Below are 11,066 nucleotides of genomic sequence, written 5' to 3'. Positions count from 1 at the left end.
ACTGATAAGTTCCTCTGTTTCCTGTAGCCTGCTGTTTTTTCATGTTTTGTATTTTAAATTTGATGTATCGAGTTCTTCATCCCTGATATGTTATTTTCTCTTTGTTAAGGGTCTCACTGATGTCCTCCAGTCTTTTCTCTAGTCCAGTGAGTATCTTTATGATCACTACTTTAAATTCTCTATCAGGCATATTACTTATTTTTGTTTTGCTTAGATCTCCTCCTGTGATTTGGTTGTGTTCTTTCATTTGGGACAAATTCCTTTGTCTCTTCATTTTCTCTACCTCTCTGAGTCTGTTTCTGTGTTTTAGGAAAGTCAACTATGTCCTTTATTCTTGAAAGTAATGGCTTTACAAAAAAGATGTCCTGAAGTGTCCTGCAGTGCAGTGTCCCCTGTTCACCAAGATCTGGCACTACATGGGAGTCTCCAATGTGTGCTGCTTGCATCCTGCCATTGTGCCTGAGTAGTTTTCCCTTTGAGTCCAGACTTCTGTACCAACTCCCTGCCTGTTTTGGGCTGTGCTTGCTCTCTGTGGTGTTAGTGAGACCCAGGAAGGCTGGTTCTGACGGGGCATGACCTTAGGAGGGCTCAGGGGTAGGGTGGCAATGATAGCAAAATTTGCACTGAGTTACTACTGCTAGGCTAGAATCCCTGAAGTGTGGTGGTGGCCAGGGGCATGGCACACATCAGCAGGAGCAGCAGCTGGGGGTAGGGCTTGTGGCTGAGGTGGTGACAAGGACACTGCGACTGGGTGTGGCATGGTGTCTGTGTGTGCAGAAGCTAGGCATGGAGCATGGTGGTTGGCTGGGGCACATGTGACATTATAATATTTGCACTGAGCCACCTGTCCTAGGCCAATCCCCCAAAGTGCAGTGGCCACAAGGGTGCAGTGTGTAGAGGCAGTGACTGGGCTGGGTTTGTGCTGCATTGACAAAATCTGGCTAAGCCCAGGGCCAAGGTCAGCAGGGCTAGAGTGGGAAAATCCTCAGGAGAACTCATGGGTGGGGTGCACTGCTAGCAAGTTAAGTAGCAAGTGTCTTTGCAGCAGCACCTCCTGCAGGTGGCTCTGTCTTTATTCCAAGGGGCAGGGGAGGAAATGGTGCCTGCCAGCTCCTTTGTTCCCAGAGAAGTCCCTCAACATGTAATGAGATCTTAAAAATTCTCATTATAAGAAAAAATGTGTAACTATGTGAGGTGATAGATGTTAATTAAACTTACTGTGGTAATATCTCTATATATCTCTATCTCTATAGCTGTATCTATATCATCTATCTATCTATCATTTATCTGTCTGTCTATCTATCTATATGTATCTATAAAATCATTGTGTTGTACACCTTAGCCTTATACAATGTTATATGTCAGTTATATCTCAATAAAACTGGGCAAAAATAAACCATCAATACATAAAAAAAAAATGCTCCATAATCAGTAAAAATGGATCTCTCTCCAATTGTGCAAGCTGTTACTTCTATGTTGCCTCTCCTCAAGCTGTTGTCTCTTTAAGGGTGGGAACCCAGCTATCACTCACCACCCCCTGGCTTGCCCAATGCTGACCCAGCTGACTTTTAAAACTCCAGGCTTCGATTAAGGAGTGCACTTATCATGATGAGCACTGGGTGTTGTATGTAAGTATTGAATCAATAAGTTGTATGCCTGAAACTAATATAACACTGTATGTTAACTACACTGGAACTAAAATAAAACTTAAAAATATAAAAACAAAACTCCAGGCTTCAAGTCCCACTGGTTATACAAACTCACGAGTTTAGCCCCTCTAGTTTTCAAGACCAGACATTATAGAGATTCATTTTCCCTGTGTGGGCTCCCTGGTGCTTTCCCCTTCTCCAGGACTGCAGCTCCTCCCCTCCTGCAGGAAGCTCCAGACCACTATTTCTGCCCTTCCTAACCTCTCCAATGTGGCTTCTTCTCTACATCTAGCTGTGGGGTTTGTTCCACCAGTCTTCAGATCACTCTCCAGTTTACTGACTCAGATGTGAGTTAAACCTAATTGTAAATGTGGGATGGGGTGAGCTTAGGGTCCTCCTACTCTGCCATGTTGCACCCCTCTCCTAAAGTAGAATTTGTAAGTGGAGAATATATTGCCTCAGGAAGACCCCGGCCAAAAAAACTCAAGACATGTTGGGCTTTGTTTATTGATTGATTGATGATTGATTGATTCTGAAAGGCTGCTTCTTGACAGTTTCAGGGATAGAGTACCCTTTGATGACTAAATGATTCCCAGGAATTTAACTTCAATGGCAGGGTTTTGTATTTGGTGTAGGGCAATTTCTCATGCTCTCTTTCTGAGCCTTTCTGTGAATGTCTGTAAGTCCTAAGAAGTGTGTTAAATGAATCTGTACAGTGGCAGATGTCATCAACTAACAATGCACCTGAATGTCTAAGGATTATTAGATGCAATGAAGGTATTGTTAGCAGAGTGTGTGAAATGGAAGGATTGTTGAGATACTCCATGGGTATATGGGTAAAGGTGTATTGTGTGCCCTTGAATGTGAAAGCAAATTTCATCTGGGAGACTATAATATAGTCCCTGATGTAGATGATTAGTAGATGACTACATGACCTCAGGCATTTTAATATTATAAGATCTAAGGACCTTAACAGGTGATATGATCACACTGAGGTTACAGTAGTCCATAGTTCATCAACATTTGTTTCTCCTGGATTTGAGACAAATATTCCATATGTAACTATTGAAGGGAGAAAATGTACAGGTTATTACTCCTTTCTTTAATAAGTTCTGTTTAATGAGTGTCAGCTCCTGGTGGCCCTGTTTTAATTTATTTTGAGCCATATTGACAATCTCAATAGGTGGAGGTATGTTCACAGAGTTCTACTTGGCTAATTCAAAAATAAGGTTAAGAGATTTGGTTTTATTCTAATGGGCAGTTTGTTGTATTTGAGCATCCACTGCAATTACAGGAATGTTGAAGGACTGACCACTGGGAAGTTGGGCAAGGTAATTGAATAGTCAGAGTGAAATGAATTTGTGTATCCTCTTTCTATGTCTGTCATTCCCGGTAAAAAGTCCTCAATTTAAATGTGGTGAGGTCCCTAGGAAGGATAGTTATTTGGGTGTATGTATTAAAAAGGTCTCTTTATATGAACCAGTGCATTAATAAGGAAACATAGGTGCAATTGTCTTCAAGTGCTATTTGAAAACCTGATAGCATGCTGAGCCTTTATCAGGGTTGAGGTGGCTGCTTTTTCTCAGATCAGAGAAAGGAAGTATACTGAGTCCTATGTTCTAAAGGTTTGGAATCAGAGGGGGAAGAATGGGATTTTGGTTGATTTGGATGAACATGCTAAAGATAGGCTTAAAAGTTTTAGGGAGTGTTACCCTGCAATACTAGATCTGCAATACTAGATCTTTTGGTTGAGTCCTCTTATAATGGATAGCTACCCTAAAAATTCAAGATAGGGGCTTACCTTGATACCATGATTTATTTTCAACATAGGGAAATTTTGGGGTTTTGAGTCATTCATCATGGGTAGCCATAGTTCAAAGCTATCTAAAGCTTCTTTGATACTGGCTGCTTGACTAATCAGCAGGATCAAAGTATCCCTATAATTAAGGGGAGGGTGCACCCTGAGGAAAATTGTCTAGTATCAGTGTTAAAAGGAGTTTTTTCAGGGTTAGTAGAAGCTTTACATCTGTTTGGGTGTTTGGTGAAATAATATACCCATTGACACATGCCATTTTTTTTTCATTAATTGGTGTCCCTCATTGTAGATATTTTGATTAGTGAAAAATACATGTATTAATTAATGGTACAGTGGGTTGGGCTATCTGTTGTGACATGAACAGTCAATAGAGGAGTTGAAATTTTGAGGGTCAAGCCTGAAATGTTGGGGTGGGTAAATATTGTAGGCCTGCTTTAATAACTTTAATTAGTTTCTTAATAGATTGTTGACTTAGGGGTCTTACAATATGCTTTCCATATGGTGCATATTAGCAGTGGTCAGAGTTAATTTCAAGCCTGTATTATAAAGGTGTATGAGCCAGTAATCATGCTTTTTATTTCCTGTTGCATAAAGTCCTTCAGTAAAATTTCAATTTTCAATTGGATCTAATCATGGAACTCTGTTTCTGTTTCCTCCCCCTGTATTAAGGTATTTGGGGGTTACTGGGTATACCTGTGGGGGGGGGCTTTTGCACTGATTATACTTTTAGACCTCTTTATTCAGTAAATCTCAATCAACATTATCATGGTCTAGCCCTCCCCGCCCCCCGCCCCCCCCACCCCCCCCTTCAAGCTATTGTAGCTTTATTGGGTTTAGAGACCCTGGTCCTAACTAGAATTTGAACTAACCCTCTTGACATGGTATGCCAAAGCAATAGAAATCAAAGTATTTTTTGGTTTATTTTATGATATTTAATAAAGTAATGTTACTCTCCAAACCTTTAGGAGGGGCACAGGGAAACCACTACTGTTTTTCACAAAGGTCTGTGCCATAGAGAAGCCAAGATGTTTTCTCCAATAACTTTGAGAACCAAGATCTTTTTTTTTGCAACAAAAGCATGGGAAGCAGCAGCAGCAGAAGCATTTTTAAGGCTCACAGAGTCCTAGTGAGTCATCTATCCTTTGGGTTATGGACCACAGCATGCCATATTGGGACATTCTTCCAGACATGAACAGCCACCTAAGGAGCCCTGCACTCACATTCAATGTTCTGGAAAATAGAGCTTAATGCTTGGCTGGTAAACACAGCCACAACTACAGAGCATTAACACTTCCCTGATCCTACTGTTTGTCATAGCCATGGTGAAACTGAGATGCACAATTCAATCTGAGACATACAGACAAATGGAGGTTGAAACACATGACCCAAGGCCATTTCAGAAAATCATCCAATCTGTACCTTTGTCCTTAAGTGCCAACGGTGGCTGTTAATTCCTAGCAAAGGCTCAGAAGGGCCTAACAATTGCTTCACAAAACAGCACAGCTTTGGGTGAACACTCATCAAAAAAAAAAAATGAATTGTGATGTCAGTCTTGGTGTTGCATACTATAAAGCCTGTTCCTGATTAATAAGCCAAAAGAAAGAACATGAAGGGGGCGACTGGGTGGCTCAGTCATTAAGCGCCTGCCTTTGGCTCAGGCCATGATCCCAGGTTCCTGGGATCGAGCCCCACATCGGGCTCCCTGCTCAGCGGGAAGCCTGCTTCTCCCTCTCCCACTCCCCCTGCTTGTGTTCCCTCTCTCACTGTGTCTCTCTCTGTCAAATAAATAAATAAAATCTTTTTTAAAAAAAAGAACATAAAGATCTCAAGGTGCCATTGGTCATCACCTAGATCTCATGTTTATGATGCCACATTTTTTATGATTACTCTGCAAAAGTTGGGATAAAGCTTCTCCCAGGAGAATAGTTTGGATATTAAGACTGATGACATGACACCTGGGTGGCTCAGTCAGTTAAGTGTCTGCCTTCAGCTCAGGTCATGATCTTAGAGTCCTGAGATTGAGTCCCACATCAGGCTCCCTGCTTAGTGGGGAGCCTGCTTCTCCCTCTCCCTCTGCCTGCCACTCCTCCTGCTTGTGCTCTCTCTCTGTCAAGTAAATAAATAAATAAATATTAAAAAAAAAAAAAGACTGATGACACTACATGCACCACGAAGGTATTAAACAGTTTATTTCTGAGGCTAGAGGATGCTGTGCTGCCGGCTTTCAAGATGAAAGAAAAGGCCAGGGGCCAAGGATGCAGGCACATCTAAGTGGGAAAAGGCAAGAAAGCAGATTCACCTCTGCAGCTTTCAGAAGGAATGTAGCCCCATGGACACCTTGATTCTAGTTCTATAAGATTCATCTCAGATTACAACTAGTTATCAAGGGGGGAGGAGTTAAGATGGTGGAGGAGTAGGGGGACCCTAAACTTGCCTTGTCCCTCAAACACAGATAATTATTGAATCAATCTGAACAACAAGGAAATCAATCTGAGGACTGAGAGAAAAAAACTGCAAGTCTACAAGTAGAAAAGCAACCACCTTCTGGAAGGTAGGAGGTGCAGAGAGTTGATTGGGGGAGATAAGAACTGTGGGTGCTGTGGAGGGGAGGGAGCCCTGCTTAGGGAGACTACTGCAAGGTATTATAAGCAATGGATTATAAAATCTGAAGTTTAAGAACTCTGCCACTGCGGGGGTCAGACCTGGCTTAAAGGTGCTCAGATGGGGAAGGAGGGAGGAGACCTAGGAGTGGACACCATGGTCTGAGGATCCCCTGGGTTGCAAGAAGAATGGGTGGCACCAACATGCTGCACTGTTACTAGGCATAGGAGCAGGGACTCCGGCTGAGTGCAGTGAGCCTTGGTGCCAGCTCTCTGATCCACCTTAAGGTAGAGAAGAGGTACATTAAAGAAGGTAGAGAGTAGGGAGACATGGTTTGGGAGAGAAATAGATCATGGCTGCTGCAGTGTGGAGGGAGCCACAGTTGCAGAAAAGGGTGAGAGAAAAACTAGCACACAGGGGAGTGACCAGGGAAAACAAATCCCCATAGCAATTGGCTTGGAAAGCAAGAGGGCCTGAATTTCATGAGTTTTTGCAACCAGTATGCTTAAAGCCTAGAGTTTTAAAAGTCAGTGTGCTTGGCTCTGGGAAAACTCAGAGAACATTGGGCTGCTCTTGGAGAGAAGGTAGGCTGAATAGCCCATGGATGTATGGCATGGAAACAGTGATCTGAAGAGAGCCTGGAGCACCCAGTGAAGAGGTTAGTTGCTCATCTCTGAGTGTGTCCCAGAGAGACAGTGTTCATGGAGAGATCCCTCCTGGAACAAAGGAACTGGCAGGTGCCATTTCCCTCCCCTACCCCTCAGCACAAGCACAGAGGCACCTGTGGGAACCAGTGCAGCATGAACACTCACTACCTAACTTGCTTACACCAAACCCCATGCTCCAACACACCAGGGAACTGTCCTTCCCAGTCAGACTTGCCTGAGTATCAGTGTAGCAGGACCCCTCTTCCAGAACACTGGCCCAAACACCTACCCACACAGTGTCTCCAGACCAGAGAGTTTTGCAAGATCTTGGTTCTGAGGTCAGTTGTGACAGGTCTCATTTCACAAGCAGACTAGAGCACACCTACTTAAAATGCACCACATTCAGGCCAAAGACCAAACACTGCCCACAAAAGGCAAAGAGAGCCTCTGCAGACAACTGGCCTGAAGGACGAAGTGTCCAGGACACAACAGAAGAGCACACACAGCATACATTGGAGACACTCCTGGAAGCACTAGGCACTGGGGAACAGGGGACCCTAAACTGGAGGGCACTACAGGATGTCTTCTTCATAAAGCCATTACCCTCAAGAGTAGGAGACATAGAGGACTTTCCTAACACAGAGAAACAGGCACAGAGACTTAGAAAAAATTAGAAGACAGAGGAATTTGCCCCAAATGAAAGAACAGGACAAAGCCATGGCCAGAGGTCTAAATGAAACAGGTATAAGTAACATGCCTGATGGAGAATTTAAAGCAATGATCATAAATATACTCCACAGAATTGAGAAAAGAGTGGAGGACATCAGTGAGACCATTAACACATAGATAAAGATAACAGAGCAGAGATAAAAGGATCAATAAACAAAATAAGAAACATTCTTGATGGAATGTTTAAAGACAAAGTAATGGAAATTAATCAATCTGAACAAAAGAGAGAACAAAGAAGTATGCAAAATGAAAATAGAGTGAGAGAACTCAGTGACTCCATCAAATGTAATAACGTTAGTATTATAGGAGTTCCAGAAGAAGAAGAGAGAAAAAGGGGGGCAGGGAATTTATTTGAAGAAATAATACCAGAAAACTTCCTTAATCTGGGGAAGGAGACAGATATCCAGATCCAGGAGGCACAGAGAACTCCCAACAAAATCAACAAAAGCAGACCAACATGACATATTGTAACTAAATTTGAAAAATACAGTGAAAAAAAAAATCTTAAAAGCAGTAAGATAAAACAAGACAAGACAGTTACATATAACAGAAACCCTAGAAAGCTAGCAGCAGATTTTTCAGCAGAAATTTTCCAAGCCAGAAAGGAGTGTCATTATATATTCAAAGTGCCAAATGGGAAAAATCTATAGCCAAGAATACTCTATCAAACAAGACTATCATTCAGAATAGAAGGAGAGATAGAGTTTCCTAGACAAACAAAAAATAAGGAGTTCATAACCACTAAACTGGCCATGCAAGAAATACTAAAGAGGACAATTTTAGTGGAAAAGAGAGATCAAAAATGACAGTATGAAGGCAGAAAACACAAAAGCACTAAAAATGAATAATTGTGAAAAATCAATCAAGGAACTCACAAAATATAAAATATAATAACATATACCTAAAAAAAAAAATGGGGAGGAGAGGAGAAAAGAATAGGTTCAAACTTAAGTGACCATCAACTTAATATAGCCTGCTGTTTGTAGAATTTGTTATATACAAACCTAATGGTAACCATATATCACACACCACAAATAGCTATGCAAAGCATAAAGAGAAAGATATCCAAATATATCACTAAAGAAAACCAGCAAACCATGAAAGAGAGAAAGACAAGAAAGGATCAGAGAAAACCTTCAGGAGCAACCACAAAACAAGTAATAAAATGGTTATAAATACACATCTATCATTAATTACTTTGAATGTAAAGGGACTGAATGCTCCAATCAAAAGACATAGGGTTACAGAATGGATTAAAAAAACAAGACTTACCTATATGTTGCCTACAAGAGACACATTTTAAACTTGAAGATACTTGCAGATTGAAAGTGAGGGGACAAAGAAACATTTATCATACAAATGGATGTCAAAAATAAGAGTAGCAATACTTATGTCGGAAAAACTAGACTTTAAAACAAAAACTGTAACAAGAAACAAAGAAGGACTCTATATAATGATAAAGGGGAAAATCCAACAAGAAGATATAACAATTGTAAATATTTATGCACCCAACATGGGAGCACCCAAATACATAAAACAGTTAATAACAAACATAAAGGAACTAATCAATAATAATACGATAATAGTAGGAGACTTTAACACCCCCACTGATATCAAGGGACACATCTTCTAAGCAGAAAATCAATACGGAAACAATGGCTTTGAATGATACACTGGGTCAAATACATTTAACAGATATATTCAGAACATTGCATCCTAAAACAGCAGAATACACATTCTTTACAAGTGCACATGAACATTCTTCAGAATAGATCACATATTAAGCCACAAAAAAAGCCTCAACAAATTCAAAATGATCAAAGTCATAACATGCATCTTCATCTTGGGGTTGTGAGTTCAAGCCCCACATTGGGCATAGAGCTTACATTAAAAACAAAAACATGGGGCGCCTGGGTGGCTCAGATGGTTGAGCGTCTGCCTTCGGCTCAGGTCATGATCCCAGAGTCCCGGGATCAAGTCCCGCATCAGGCTCCCTGCTCCGCAGGAAGTCTGCTTCTCCCTCTGCCTCTCTCTCTCTCTCTCTGTCTCTCATGAATAAATAAATAAAATCTTTAAAAACAAAACAAAACAAAAACAAAAACTGATTTGCCTTCCTACCAACAATGTATGTAGGAATCATGGGCTTAGTAACCAAAGATTATCAAGAAAGTTATCAAATTAAAATGATATTTAAAATCCAAAATCCACAACTCCCTCACCCATATTTATAACTCCACAGAGAAATCCTGGTTTATTTCCCAGAAAAGAGAAAGATTATCCCTGGCTCTATCTCATTGACTTATCTTGGAAATTCTAGTAGTCCAAGAAAACTTTCCTAGACAATGATCAAAATCCCAAAAATTATTTTATGGATATTGACAAATTGATTGCAATGTTTGTATTGTGATTCAAAAGACCCAGAATAGTGAACACAATATTGAAGAAGAACAAAGTTGAAGAACTGACACTATCTGAATTCAAGACATAATATAATGCTACAGGAATGAAGACAGTGTGATTTTGGGGAAAGAAAAGGCAAATAGATCAATGAAATAGAATAGGAAACCCAGAAATAGGTTCTGGTCCAAGGTCACAATGTAGGAAGACCTTGAACACACCTCATCCAGGGAACACACCAAACTACACCTACTTGTAGAACAATTCCTCCTGAATAAGAACTGAGGGCTGACTGAACAGCTTCTGAACAAAGATTGAAACAACAGCAAGAGAAGCAGGAAAGATGAAGGCACAGTACCAAATGGAACCCCCACCCCCAACACTGTGAATAGCAGTAGGGAGGAATAGTACTGAGGGCTTATAAATATATACCTCTGTCCTTGGGCACAGGAAAAAAAAAAAACCTGTGGCTTTAGAAAGCAGCTAACACATAAAGAGATAACACTAGAACTCTGCCAAGCAGCTAAGGAGCTGTGGGGATGCCTGCATGTCAGAGGGGCTGGAGAATGACAGGGTTTACATTCCTACTCCACCATAAAAGCCTAGACTGGAGCAGAGTCTGGACACCATGACACCATAACAGGTGTACCTGGTCATCACAGTAACCTTGCAACCTCAGTAAATCTAGGGTCTGCAAGCCCACACCAGCTCCCATCATGCTGGGATGCAGAAAAAAAAACCCCATGGTTTAAAAGAGCCAAGGAGCTGCAGGGACACTTTCTTTTCCTCCACCTTAAAATCTCAGAACAAAACAGAGTCCATGTAACATTGAGCTAGTGACTTCAGTGACCCCAGGGTCCGCAAGCTCACAACAGCCCCTGTGGTGCTGGGGCACAGAAAATAAGCCACATTTTTTATTTACAAATTTATTTTATTTTTTATTTTATTATTCTATTTGTCTTGTTTTTATTTTTGCTCTTTTTTGTTTGCGTTTTCTTTTGTTTTGTCTTTTATTGTATTATCTTCTTTTCTTGTTCTTTTTCTTCCTCCTCCTCTCTTCTTCTTCTTCTTCTTCTTCTTCTTCTTCTTCTTCTTCTTCTTCTTCTTCTTTCTTCATTCTGTAAAAATCTGTGATTTAAGAGTAACAAGTATATAGAGCCATAGCTCCAGCCACCCAAAAAAAGTCGCCAAGCACACAGTCTATATAGGGGACACCATGCACAAGAC

This window comes from Mirounga angustirostris, unplaced genomic scaffold, assembly GCF_029215605.1.
Source record: "Mirounga angustirostris isolate CCGP_5_RB_7025 unplaced genomic scaffold, mMirAng1.0.hap1 SCAF_53, whole genome shotgun sequence".
Classification (NCBI taxonomy): domain Eukaryota; kingdom Metazoa; phylum Chordata; class Mammalia; order Carnivora; family Phocidae; genus Mirounga; species Mirounga angustirostris.
The sequence above is the reverse complement of the archived record's forward strand: the minus strand, read 5'-3'. Positions refer to the sequence as shown.